This window comes from Mastomys coucha, unplaced genomic scaffold, assembly GCF_008632895.1.
Source record: "Mastomys coucha isolate ucsf_1 unplaced genomic scaffold, UCSF_Mcou_1 pScaffold20, whole genome shotgun sequence".
Taxonomy (NCBI): domain Eukaryota; kingdom Metazoa; phylum Chordata; class Mammalia; order Rodentia; family Muridae; genus Mastomys; species Mastomys coucha.
Genome location: NW_022196903.1, coordinates 26,387,054 through 26,400,827, shown reverse-complemented (window position 1 = coordinate 26,400,827; position 13,774 = coordinate 26,387,054). Strand labels below are relative to the sequence as shown.

The following is a 13,774-nucleotide window of genomic DNA, read 5'->3' as shown; positions in this document are numbered from 1 at the left end:
TCTCTCTCTCTCTCTCTCTCTCTCTCTCTCTCTCTCTCTCTGCAAGGAAGCCTTATCAAGGGAAGCTAAGATGCCCCAAGCACTCCCAGATGCTAGGGAGACAATGGTGAGCAGCAGAGCCAGACAAGGCTGCACTTCATGAAGCTACCTACCATTTCCTGTTCAGCCAACACACATAGTAAATCATCTAGATAATATTAGTCCATGCTAACTTCTAAAAAGAGACTAATCCAGAGTAATTCCAATATTGCCAGGTTCCCTAAGAAGGTAATATTTCAGCTAATGCCTATATAATGAGGAAGAGCCAGCCACTGTAAAAGACTGGTTTTAAAAAATTCCAGGCCTTTAAAGCATGGATTATTGACTGCTGCAGTGCTTTAGCCAAAGAGACCCAGCTCTTGGTGATACATGCAGACCCTTGTTGGTTCAAAAGCCCATCCAGTTTGATCCTAATTCTTCCAAAATGTGTTGATAATTGGGAAAAAATTTAATAAACTATGAAGTACTATTCAAATATCAAATGTAGCCAAGTAACAGTAATAAAGGCCATAAGAAACACAAAGCAAAACAAACACAGCTGAATCTATTTTTATGCAAAGGAACATACCAATTGGCTAAGGGCAAAAGGCACTTGCTTATTGTTAAGGAAGGGATTTTATTGTTGCTATGCTTGGTAGATTATGCACTGCCATGACAAAACACTTGAGGCAGGGTAATTTATAAAGAAAAGAAATTTATTTCTCACAGTTTCGGAGTCTGGCAGGTCAAGATCAAAAGGCCAGAGTGTTTAGTGTTTAGTGAGAATCTCTGTCTTTCTGCTTCTAAGATGGCTTACATCATCTGGAGGGGAGAAGTGTTATGTCATAACAATGGAAGAGGAAGACAAAGGAGCCTAGCTAGTTCCCTCCAACCTCTTTATAATAGAGTACTAACCCCATGAATAGTGGTGAAGCCCTCTACAGTTAATTATCTCTTAAAAGCCCCAGCTCTTCATTGGGGGTGTAATATTCCAACCATTGCTAAGGACTAAAACATATTTGAAAGAAGACTGGAATATACTCATGGCTCTACATGATTGGTTAAAATAAGACTAAAATAAAATAGTTAAGGAAAGCAATCCTGACATAAAGCCCTCTATGGTTCTTGTTTTAGCTTTCTAGGGCCACTCAGAGATCACTAACAGATTTTGAAGGTTAGAACAGGTGAAACATGACAAATTATTCAACTTGCCGTCGTCTATGCAAACTCTTATATAGATGAAAAATGTCCTTTTACAGTAGTATACAACAGATGAAACCACTAATGCCTGAGACGTGTGCACAACTGAGCTGTTCACAGATGTGCACCTAGACCCCAATCTCCGATTCTTCCTATGCTTTTCCTGAGAAATGTGTGTTATATATGTCTATATTTATGTGGCTATTCTTTAAATCCTCCATCACAGGCATCTGCTAGGTACTCAAGAAACATGTCTCCTGCTTCCCTCTGAATTCCTTCTTGACAATTTATAATTATGTTTTCCACAAAATTAAAGACTAGACAGACTTAAAGACATAGAGGTTGTCAGTTCAAATTTTGGTCAGTGTGATGGTTAGTGGTGTCACCCTGGCAGGATCCAGAGTCACCTAGGAGGAAAGCCTCCAAGTGCACATATGTTATAATCTAAATGAAGGTTATGTTCTGAGAATATCTGTGGAGACTTACTTCCATTATGTTGATTGATGTGGGACTATTCTCTAGGTGGGGATTCTATTTTACAGTGGGTTTTTTTTGTTTGTTTGTTTGTTTTTTTGAGACAGGGTTTCTCTGTATAGCTCTGGCTGTCCTGGAACTCACTCTGTAGACGAGGCTGGCCTCGAACTCAGAAATCCGCCTGCCTCTGCCTGCCAAGTGCTGGGATTAAAAAACGTGTGCCACCACCGCCCAGCTAGGTGGGGATTCTAAAGTGTATACTCTGAATAAAGCAGGCAGAGTGCTAGCATCTGTTGTTCTCTGCTTCCTGACTGTGGATGCTCAGGCTGTATTAGGTCCCTACAAACTGTAAGCTAGAATAAACCCTTTGTCCCCTAAGTTGCTTTTGTCAGGGTATTTTATACCAACAGGAAGAGAATGTAAGATAGAAAACTGGCGCCAAGAGTGGGGTCATTGCTAGATAAACCTGACCACATGGCTCTTAGGCTTTTGAAAATGGTAGAATGTGGAAGAGTTTGACACTGAGGACTAAAAAAAGTCCTGGAAGGCTGGAAACGGGGCCCTTAGAATACAAGAGGGCTGAACAAACACAGACAGTGAAGGCCCAGCTCATGAGTTATCAGAGAGAACCAACGACTCTGCCAGGAACTGGGCCAGGGACCATTCATGTGATATTTTGGCTAAGAATCTGGCTTCATTTTGACTGTAAACTAAGAACCCATATGAAGTTGAATTTAAAGTTAATTGATTAACTTGTTTGTCAGAGGAAAGTTCAAGTTAGGAGAGCATCCAGGGTAGTAATGAGGAAACAATGTAATCATTAAGTAAAACAGCACCACAGAAGAGGAACCTCCTGCCCTGCGCTGGGGAAAAGGGAAAAAGGGAAAAAGGCACCTTGTGAGCAAGACCCCACCCATCAGAGGCTCCCTCTCGTGACGCCTAAACGTGTGTCCTCTGCTCAAGCACAACCACCTAAGGAAGTGTTTCACCAAAGTGGGCCCAGAAAGCATACGGACGTTGCTGTGACTATGGTACAGGGGGACTGGACTACATCGTGAACTGGCAGTAGAATTTGGCAGCCTCATCTGCACGGCACTGGTTTGGAATCACTAAAAATGAAAAACTTAGAAGTAGTCATGGAGTCGTGATCGGCAGTGATACTGCAGAGCCGCTGAGGCCTGGTAACGTTGCGCCAAAGTCAAAGTCCTTCAAGGAGGGCCTGAAAAGCCAGTGCATGCAGCTGTAAAGGTGACCCGGGCACCGTGGAGATAACTAGGACCGTGGGATGTCTGCTAAGGAGAGCTGACAGGATGAAAGGAGCCAGCCTAAGAGAGAGGCTATGTGTGTTTGCAGGCAGCAGAGCCGGAGGAGTGGGGCCATCCAGCTCATTTGGAGTCCAGATTTTGTATTACAGGCCTCTGATGCAAGACACAAAGCTGTAGGATTTGGTGTTTGCCCTACTGGATTTTGGTCTTGCTTTGATCCAGTCACTCCTTTCTATGCCCCCATTCCTTTTTGGAATAGGAACATTTACTCTGTGCCATTTTATAGCTTGCTTATACATACATAAGTACATAGCTTGCTTATTTTGTAGGAACTCACAGTTAAGAGACTTTGTAATTGTTATTGGTGACCTCTTTCGGGGTTGAAGGACCCTTTCACAGGGGTTGCATATCAGGTATCCTACATATCAAATATTTATATTATAATTCATGAGAGCAGCAAATTAGTTATGAAATAGCAACAAAAATAATTTTATGGTTGGTGGTCACCACTACATGAGGAACTGTATTAAAGGATTGTACCATTAGGAAGGTTGAGAACTGCTGGGCTATAGGGACCTTAGATGTTGGGATGCATGCACTTTCCTTTATAAGATGGTCCTAAGCCTATGAGGAGAAGGGGTTGGGCCCTCTGGAACTAGATTTCCAGATGATTATGAGCCACTCTGTGGATTCTGGGAACTGAACTGGGTCCTCTGCAAGAAGAACAAGTATTTTTAACCACTGAGCTATCTCACCAGCTGCAGAAGACCCTTTCAACTGTAAAGGAGACTATTCCCTGGGTAGAAATTCTTAATTCAATAAAATGATAGTATGAGCTGAGCACTTTAGATGAGCGCTCATCTTTCTTTGCTTTCTGACAGTGGCTATAATATGACCAAGTGCCAGCTTCTCTGCCAGGATGCTGTACCCTTGCAGCATGGGCTAAAATAAACCCTTTCTCCTTTGGGTTGTTTTTGTTAGTTCTTAGTTTGTTTGTTTCATTAGTTTGCCCTTTTTTAAAAAAAAGAAACTAAGATACTAAAGAAAGTTCCCCAGGGAGATTGGAAGCATGAGCTTGTTCCCATTGACCATTACTTGTCAGCTAGTTAGTTAGTTAGTTAGTTAGTTAGTTAGTTAGTTAGTTTGTTTGTTTGTTTGAGACAGGGTTTCTCTGTGTAGCCCTGGCTGTCCTGGAACTCACTCTGTAGACCAGGCTGTTCTTGAAATCAGAAATCCGCCTACCTCTGCCTCCCAAGTGCTGGGATTAAAGGCGTGCGCCACCGCTGCTCGGCTGAAATAATTTCTTTAAGCAAAAATGCTGTCCAAAAAAGAACAAAAGAAATGCAAAAAAAAAAAAAAAAAGAACAATTGGGATGTTTTTGTTGTTGTTGCTTGATTAAGTTTGGGGTTGTTTCTTAAGGTAAAGGTATTTCAGCCTTTGACCAGCAGGGCCTCTAGCCTAGACATGGGCTTCAGGTGTGAAGTTGGGGCCCGTCTTCTCCCAGGAGATGGCAGCAGCAGCAGCATCTGTCAGTGGCTGGGCAAGCAGGGCAGAATGCATCTGCTTTCCCTTTGGCAATCAAACCTAAAAATTCTTGGTTCCAGAGGCCACTTTATCCTTCCTTGGTTTGCCGAGCTTGTTGGGAGCCAGGCACTGGGAGTGTAGGAGCTGGCAGAGAGTCCTCTTCATAAGTGCCTAGCTTTTTCTGTAAACATTTTGGTCTAGGCTACGACCTTGAAGCCGCATGGGAAGGAGCTGAGAAAGTCTCTGGCCAAAGGGAAAGAGCTTCCAAAAGAAAGTCAGTCAGTCACTTTACACTCTCAGCCCTCCACAAGCATAAATCTAGAGAACATCAGACAAAGAGTACAAATTCTTGACCTGGGCTCGCAGCCACCAGCCTGCTGACCTCGTCCTTGAACCTGTCAGAGCTGCAATTCTTATCAGCCCAGTGTGGACTCAGGCAGTCTTCAAGCACCTGCTAATGTTTAATTTGGAGAGGGTGGCCATGGACACGTGTGCCCAGGAGTAAGCCAGAGGTCAGCTCACGTGTCTTCCACTTTGCCTGTTTGAGACATGTCCTCTCACCGGCCTGGAGCTTACCTGGAGCTCACCAAGGAGGTAAGGCTGGCTGGCCCACAGCAACCCACCCTTCCAGTGCTAGGATTACCACTCCTGTCTCTTTCACATGGCTCCTGGAGATTGAACTCAGGTCCCCCTGCTTGTTCGAATGAGCACTTTACCCAACTGAGCTATGATCCTCAGCCCTAATTTTTAAATTTCGCTTTTTTTTTTTTTGGATTAAGTAGGACTGTCCTTCACCTTTGCAGAATTTAAACAAATCTTAGACACAACAAAGCACTACTTGGTTCCAAGTTAATCCCAGCTGAGCACGTATCCTGGTTTGGCAGACACTGCCAGCTGCATAGGAGGTGGGCAGAAGTCCCAGGAAATGTCTGGATACCACACAGCTATGGATGAACTGTCAACTGCTGGAGATTGCTTTGCAAATTGCCACATCCGAATGGAGCCGACAAAACGATATTTCAAAACAGCAATTAACACTGATTCTTAGTATATTTGGAACCAAAAGGCCTTGGGGGTGGGGGCGGGCAACTGGCTCAGCAAAGAGTATTCCATCCATCTGGGCTGAAATGTCCAAGGTTAAGGAGCTTTGAAGCTACCCTCTTCCCGAGCCCCCCTTCCCAGCCAGATCCTGGGTTTTGTGAAACTCCAGGCATATCTAGTTTCCCTCACTTCCCCACTTTCATCTAGTTGGCTCTACTTCCCTTGCTTTGTTAAACTTCCATCCAGTCACTGAAGTAAGCAATTACCCATCCTTTCCCATGTACCAGTTACAGAGGATATGCCTGGCTTATGTCTGTTCAGAAGTGGTGGGTATAAAAATATATATGGTAGTAGTGGTGATGTTGGTGATAGATGTGATCTTGTTTTGTAAGGCCACAGACCAAATGTCATATTTCTAATGATGGGTATTGATAGACCAAAGTAGAATCATCTAGATAGCATAATAATCCTATATAGTTCCATAGGAATGAGTCAGTCAAGACAACCCTTCCTCATTCATAAAAAAGGCACCATATTGAAATCTCTTCCAGATTAGGAGCTGTGGCTCCAGAAAGTCAGTATCAGTGTCAGTGGGGAAATATATATATATATACACACACACACACACACACACACACACACACACACACATATATATATGTATATATATATATATATATATACAATGTACACATATATGCACACACATATCTATAGCTATATTTACAGATATCAAAACAGTAAACTGGGAAGTGACTACAATAGGAAAGTTGGTAATAAAAAATAATTCTGGCTGGGCAGTGGTGGTGCATGCCTTTAATTCCAGCACTTGGGAGGCAGAGGCAGGTAGATTTCTGAGTTTGAGGCCAGCCTGGTCTATAGAGTAAGTTCCAGGACAGCCAGGACTATATAGAGAAACCCTTTCTCAAAAAACCAAAATAATAATAATAATAATAGTAATAATAATAATAATAATTCTGGGCCGGGCGTGGTGGCGCACGTCTTTAATCCCAGCACTTGGGAGGCAGAGGCAGGCGGATTTCTGAGTTCGAGGCCAACCTGGTCTACAGAGTGAGTTCCAGGACAGCCAGGACTACACAGAGAAACCCTGTCTCGAAAAACCAAAAAAAAAAAATAATAATAATAATAATAATAATAATTCTGGACAACTGCACGTTAGAGAGGAGAACCCAGAGGGCAAGTCAGAGAACAAGGGGACACAGGGACATTCAGAATGACATAGAATGTCCCAGACAGTGACACACAGCAAAAAAAAAAAAAGAAAGTAATCATGTCTCCTGGTTCTACCACATTCCAGATCAGTCTGAGTTGGGCTGACATTCAATGTCAAAAAGATACTAGATGTCCTTGTGGTATTGGAATCAGGTTGAATCATCTCATGCCCCAGGGCAACTTGTAGGAGTGGATTTTCTCCTTCTACCTGAGGATTGAACTCAGGTCATCAAGCTTGGCAGCAAGCACCTTTACCAATGAGTCCTGCTGCCAAGCACTCAAACGCAAATTTTTGTAGACTTTATCATGCTTACAAGTTTTTTAAACTTATTTGTTGATGGGCGGGGAACTGGGGGAGGAGGAGGGGGAGTGTGGCAGCAAGTGCCTTTATCCAATGAGCTGTCTTGCCAGCCCTCAAATGCAAGTTTTTATTGAAGACTTTATCATGTTGATACATTTTAAATTAGGGTGTGTGTGTGTCTGTATGTGTGTGTGTCAGGCTTGGCAGTAAGTGCCTTTACCTACTGAGCTATCTTGCTAGTCCCTGAAAAATCATGATTTATGTTCTTCCTCCATATTTACAAATAATGCTCTAAAAATCACCTCTCCCCAACTCCATAACCAATTTAAAGTGATGCTATATAATAAATATACAGCACGGAGGTTGAGAACCTCTGGCCTCTGGCTTAATTTTATCCAGCTTAGGTTGGGGTGTACTCATTTCCTAAGACATATACTGTCTTAGTTTCATCATCATCATCATCATCATCATCATTTGATAGAGTCTTCCTGTGTGGTTTTGGGTGGCCTGGGACTCACCGTGTTGTCTGGGCTGGCCTTGTATTGGCAGATTTGCCTGCCTCTGCCTACTGAGTGCTGAGAGCAAAGGCTTGCACCATCCCACTTATCTCAGTTTCTTTCACCGAGGCTGTGCTAAAATACTCTGACCAAAGCAACTTGAGGAAGAAAGGATTTATTTCAGTTCACAGTTCAAGGCACCATCTGTCACCCTGTGGAAGTCAGGGAAGCAGCAGCTGAAAGCAGGCGATCATGTGACATCTGCAGTCACGAGAGGGTAAAGTCAGCCTTCTAGTGCCCAGGGTCCAATTAGGGAATGGTGCCACATACAGTGAAGGCTCTTCCCACAGCATAACAGTCCCCACAGGCAGGTGCAGGGGGCCATCTCCTCAGCGTTTCTAGATTTCCTCAAGTTAACAACACTTACCATCACATGCTTGAAAAAGAAAAAAAAAAATCCTCCAATCTAAGTCTTGTGCTTCTCCTTTCTGGTTCTTTGTTTGTTTGTTCACTTTCCCAATTTACTGATTTATGTATTTTCTTAGTTTATTCTTGACGGGTCTTACTGTGTAGTTCAGAAAGGCCTAGAACTCAAGTTCCTCCTGCCTTGCTTAGGTTTCCAAGCACTGAGACAGGCACAGACCACCAGGGTTAGCCTTATTTATTTACCTCTATGTGTGCATGCTGGAAGGAGACAGACAGACGGACAGAAAGACAGGTTGGTCAGAGAACACCTGCCTGGGTAGGCCAGGCTAGGTTCCAGCTATCAATCTTCTCGCCTCAGTCTCCCCTGTACTTTCACCATTTTCTCTTCCCTGTCCTCTCTTCCTGTCTGGCTCCATCTTACCTTCGGCCCATCAATGCCATTTTATCCTAACTTCCCTGTCTGTCCTCCTGCAGCTCCCACTCCTCTGTTCTCTCCCCTGGCCCACAGCCCACACCTCTTTGTTCTAGTTCCTCAGCTTTTCCCTTTGAAGCTCCTTAATTAGAAGGGGGGGGGCACGGAGGCATTGTCAGACATTTGTAATTTTATTATTCAACTAGATACATTATTTTTAATCTTAAGAGCAGATAAGTACTAAAAATAGGTTTCTTTCTCCAAAGACCCCAAAAAAGGAGAGAGAAAGAAAAACCTTGCCCATAGTTAGCTTGCTCCTTAAATACTAACTGTAATAATTGTTATTTTCGTAACTCCCTGAGCTGGCCACAGATGACTCTGTTCATGTAACTCACTGACCCTTGGTTGGAAAGTCCTTCTCAGTTCTTCATGATCCAAGACAGCAGCTGACATCAACGTAAAAAGAGAAACAGGCTAAAAACAGTTGAGTGTGCACGCCCTGAATTGCATATTCAGTTGCAAAACCATCATCATTATTACCATAATTACAGAGGGGAGGCATTTCAATAATTGTTCAAAGTGTCTTCTTGAGGAAATAAGTAAATCAGGGCCAGCTGTCACAAGCCAGTCTACAATAATGATCCCCGTATGTGCGTCTCCGGGATTCATAACCATCTACAATAACAAATTTGTGCATTCGTCTACTGTCCCTGAACAGCCTGAAAAAAAAAATAACAAACCTACTATCTGCTATGATGTCTCACTCGATAGTTCACTTGTATTTTTAAACAGCATCCTTGAATAACCTTACAGTCATAAACTGCCAAACAAAAACTGCATTGCCAATTTAATAACAAACAACGGTGGGCAGCCTGGCATCAATCCACCTGTAACAGGATGGCCGCAAACCTAGGTTTCTGAGCCAAGTGGAAGCCAGGTAGACAGCTCGACAGACAACTGAAACCAGTTAGAGAGAAACATCCACCAAGACAGACATGCTTTATTGACTTGAAAATCACAAACAGGAACTGGGAAGGCCTTGTCTTCGGCTTACTTGTGAAATCAGCCCAAAAGCACTTCAGTTTTGCTCCTCCCAACAAACAGCTGCGAAATGACTACTAGAGATGAACTGAGGCTGTACCAGGAACTAAATGTGTGTGCCACTTCACTGAGAACAGGAAAACGGCCCCTGATAGAGGCTGTCCTCTCAGAGTGATGATACCTGAGACACGATGCAGACAAACTACTGAACTAGGCTCTTCTATAGGCAGAAAGAGAGAGTCATCGGGACTCGAACTGCCAAGGCAGAGAGAAAAGCAAGATGGTATGGAGCCTGGCAGATATTGTATGACAGTCTTCAGGGTGGGGATCTGAGGGGATACAGGCCATCAGTCCTGACCTGGAACTAGATGCCCTTGCCTGATGGAGCTGACCTTTGGGGGAGGGTTAAGGGCTGAGGTTCCAAGTAAACAGAAACCCTCTTAAGAGATGTACTTTTCTAGTGAACAGAAACCTTAAGGCTTGCTCACAATCCTTCTGTTTACCCCGGGCAAAGTCCTTTTATTTAGAGTAATGCCACCAGCATAGCCATTTGGAGAAAGAGGGGCTTTGGACCTGAAGAGGCTCTTCATGCTGTAAAGAGTGCCCCAGCCAAGCAGAGATGCGGTGCAGTTCCAAAGAGAGAGAACCACCAAGGAGCTTTCTTCTCAAAATGTTCTCATATCTCAGTACCTTTGAGTTATGGTTATATTTCCAATTTCATGTTCTTGCAGAAACTCCAGAGAACAGGGAAAGAAAGAGGAGAAAGAAAATCTCTTATCACATTGCTTTTGTCTCCATGGGCCATTCAGGCTTTCCAAGTATGAATCTGAATCTTGCTGGAGGCCGGGCCTGAGCGAGAAGGGCGAGTGACCTCAAGCTGCTCCAGGAGCTCGCCAGCTGCTCAGTTTCAGCCTTCTTAGGTGCTAAGAGTCATCTTCCTCATTGCAATGGCTCAGTGCATTTCCATATTTGCACTCCCAGCTAAAAGCAATTTAACCAGCATGCAACTTCATCTCGCTTCAGTAGTTCAGACATTTCCCACAAAAGCACCAAAAGGGCACTGACTGACATCTGCAAAGTTGTTTTGAAGTATATCTTGCACATTTTTAATTATAAAAGTAAGACATGACAATGATTAAAATAAATGGAAAATGATTTTGTATAGAAAGCAAAAAAAGCATCCTTCTTGACTTTATCACAAGTTAAACACAAAACTATTTCTTGCCCTGTGTTTTCTATATAAGGATATCAAATGCATACAATGCTTTTTTTAAAAAAAAGATTTATTTATTTTTATTTTTATTTTTATTTATATGAATACACTGTAGCTGTCTTCAGACACACCAGAAGAGGGCATTGGATCCCATTACAGATGGTTGTAAGCCACCATGTAGTTGTTGGGAACTGAACTCAGGACCTCTGGAAGAACAGTCTTAACCACTGAGCCATCTCTCCAGCCTGCATATAATGCTTCTGTGCAGAGTAAATTATAAACAGTATCCCTTATGTTGTATCTAATAGTATATCCTCAACATTCCACATTAGATTCCACATGGAGATCTCTTAGCCACTAGACAAGCCATAAAGCCAACCATTGCCTAATTAATAGACATTTAAATTCTTTCCATTTTCCCCTATTACTATTATAAACAATGCTTCCATGAATAACCTTACACTCATGTCTTTAGGAACCTCTGTTGTGACTTTATCCACAGAATAAATTACTTCAAAGAAATGGCTAGACTATAGTATATGTACATTCAAGATGAGAACAGCAGAACCGTCTCTCAGTGACAGCACTTCCTTGCCCAGCATGTGCAAGGCTTTAGGTTCAAACCCAGCACCACACACGATGGGAATGCTTCCACATTGTAACCTCTCCACAGTCTGATTCAGTGGCCATCAGCAGTGTACATTTACTACAACTTTGCTAAAAACTATATTTTATTGAACTTCAAGCATCCATCATTCATAGAAACATGGGCATGTTGTCATGGTTTCATTTTTCTAAGCACTATGAAGGTGAACCTTTTCTCCACGTAATTTTGACCATTCCTACTTTTTGTTTGTTTGGCTTGTCGTTGTTTTGTGAAATGGGTTCTCAAGATGTAGCCTTGGCTAGTCTGGAACTCGGGGATCCACCTGCCTATACCTCCCCTGAGTGCTGGGATCAAAGGTGTGCACCACCCTACCCAACACCATTCTTATTTTTAGTATGTGAAGTATTTGTTCACATTCTTTGTCCATTTCTCTGTTTGTTTTGTTTTTTGATAAAATTGTGAAATTAAGACCTCCTTGCACAACTCATAAGCATGTTTTCTGTTGGACCGAGAACAATTCCTCTCCATTCCATTTGTCTTTGGCTCTGTTTGCAGTGTTTGTCCTGTCTGTCTACAGCTGCTCGTTGCCATCATCTTCATTTGCACCAAATAAAAGTTTTAAATGTCTTTCACAGATTCATTTATCAGCATTTCCCTTTCTGGCCTCTAGGTTTGCTTGTGTTTTAAATGTTAAGTGCCTTGAAGTGGGGTCTCTCTGCAATATGGTTGGATTTGTATTCTACTGTTTCCTGTGGTAGTACAAGTGAAATTATTCTGGGACATATGTCAGTAATTCTAGCATGTTGGTGGCAAAGGCAAGAGAACTGCTGTGATTTCAAGGCCAACCTGGGCTACATAACAGGATCCTGTTCAATAACTATGGGGCTAAGGAGATGGCTCCGTGGGACAGTGCCTGCTGCAAAACAGAACTTCAGGTTGGATCCCCAATAGCCACATAAAAAAAGTTGGGCGTCATCATACATATCTGTAACCTGAGCTTGTGAGGGACAGAGACAGGCAGATCCTTGTAGTTTAGCCAGCAGATCTAGCCAACCAGTGATCACCAAGTTCAGTGAGAGACAATGCCTCAAAAAGATAAATGGAAGTCCATCAACAAAGACATCAAGCTCTACTCTCCCTGTTCACATCATAAGCTAGCTCGCTCTCTCTCTCTCTCTCTCTCTCTCTCTTTCTCTCTCTCTCTCTCTCTCTCCACACACACACACACACACACACACACACACACACACACAATTTGGTTTTATTGTGGAAAGAAAATATTTACAAAGCCAGTATCATTAAGAGAAGATAGAGACCCCATCATCCAACATCCATTGTTCCTTGAGCAACTATCTGAGTAGAGAATGGTTTGTGTCTCATTTAAAGGACGCCTGTCTCTCTTTTTTTATATGCACTAGAATGAGGGCTACCTCCACAGGGAAAGGGATAATCAGACTCTGTTGGCCCCAGGCAGCCTGGATTTTTGGTACCTGTTTACCAGAGTCACCTAAAAAGCCCACATACACTGCCCGGGGTTAGATTTCAGAGGCAGTGTAGAGGCAGGAAGCAGGAAGAGACCAGAGTCTGACCTGAACAGATGAGATGAAACTATGTTTATTAACACACACAGTGAGGGGCAGCCTCTCTCCCTTGGGAAATGGAGGGTCTGCAAATGGAACCAGATGGCTAGGGAATCTCTCCATTGGCTTGAATGAGGGAGTAGTTGATGCAGCTGTCAGGGCTCCAAGGCACTCACTCTATCACAGAGCACTTAGACTTTTGGTGGGATCTTTTATGAAGGAAAGGAAGCCAGTAACTTCATGGGAAGCTGAGTTTATGCACAGTTCTCCAGGTACACACACCCACCCCAAGCCTCAGTCCAGCCTCACACACATGGTTTGAGCTAGCTCATTGTCCAGGCAACTCCAAAGAGGACCTCAGATTCATGTAAGGCAGCCTGCTCCTCATGTATTAGGTTAGTAAGGGCTCAGGAAGTAGAGATGACTCCCCAACCCCAGCCTTTTATTTTGAATATTTAATCCGCCTGCCTCCGCCTCCCAAGTGCTAGGATTAAAGGCGTGCGCCACCACCGCCGGCTAAAAACCTACAAAGTTTTAAGAAATACAATTAATTACCTAAACTTTTCAACTCTGTTCCGTTATTGTTTACATTCCTTTCACCTTCCCTGTGAATAGGTATGTTTATCCATTGAAGCGTTTGAAAGTAAGTTGAATATTAGAATTTCTTAATTGATATCTCACTTAAAATAATCCAGCATATGCCTTCAAAGAATAAGGACATCCAATATAACTATAATACCATTTCAGGCTTGGGAAAATTAGTAATGATTTAATAGTATCTTTAAGTTCATATTAAAATGTCTACAATTGTCTAAATGCCTTATATAAGAATCTTTCCCTTTGTTCCAAATATCATATTAATTTCTCTCTTTCTTTCTCTCTCTCTCTCTCTCTCTCTCTCTCTCTCTCTCTCTCCCTCCCTCCCCCCCCCTCTCTCTCTC

General features: G+C 42.9%; 1 long non-coding RNA gene across 1 annotated transcript in view; it reads left to right on the top strand.

Annotated features, from left to right (window-relative positions):
- The window catches only part of LOC116098691, a 63,161-nt gene that overhangs the window by 3,922 nt on the left and 45,465 nt on the right, over nt 1–13,774 (top strand). The window lies entirely within an intron of this gene.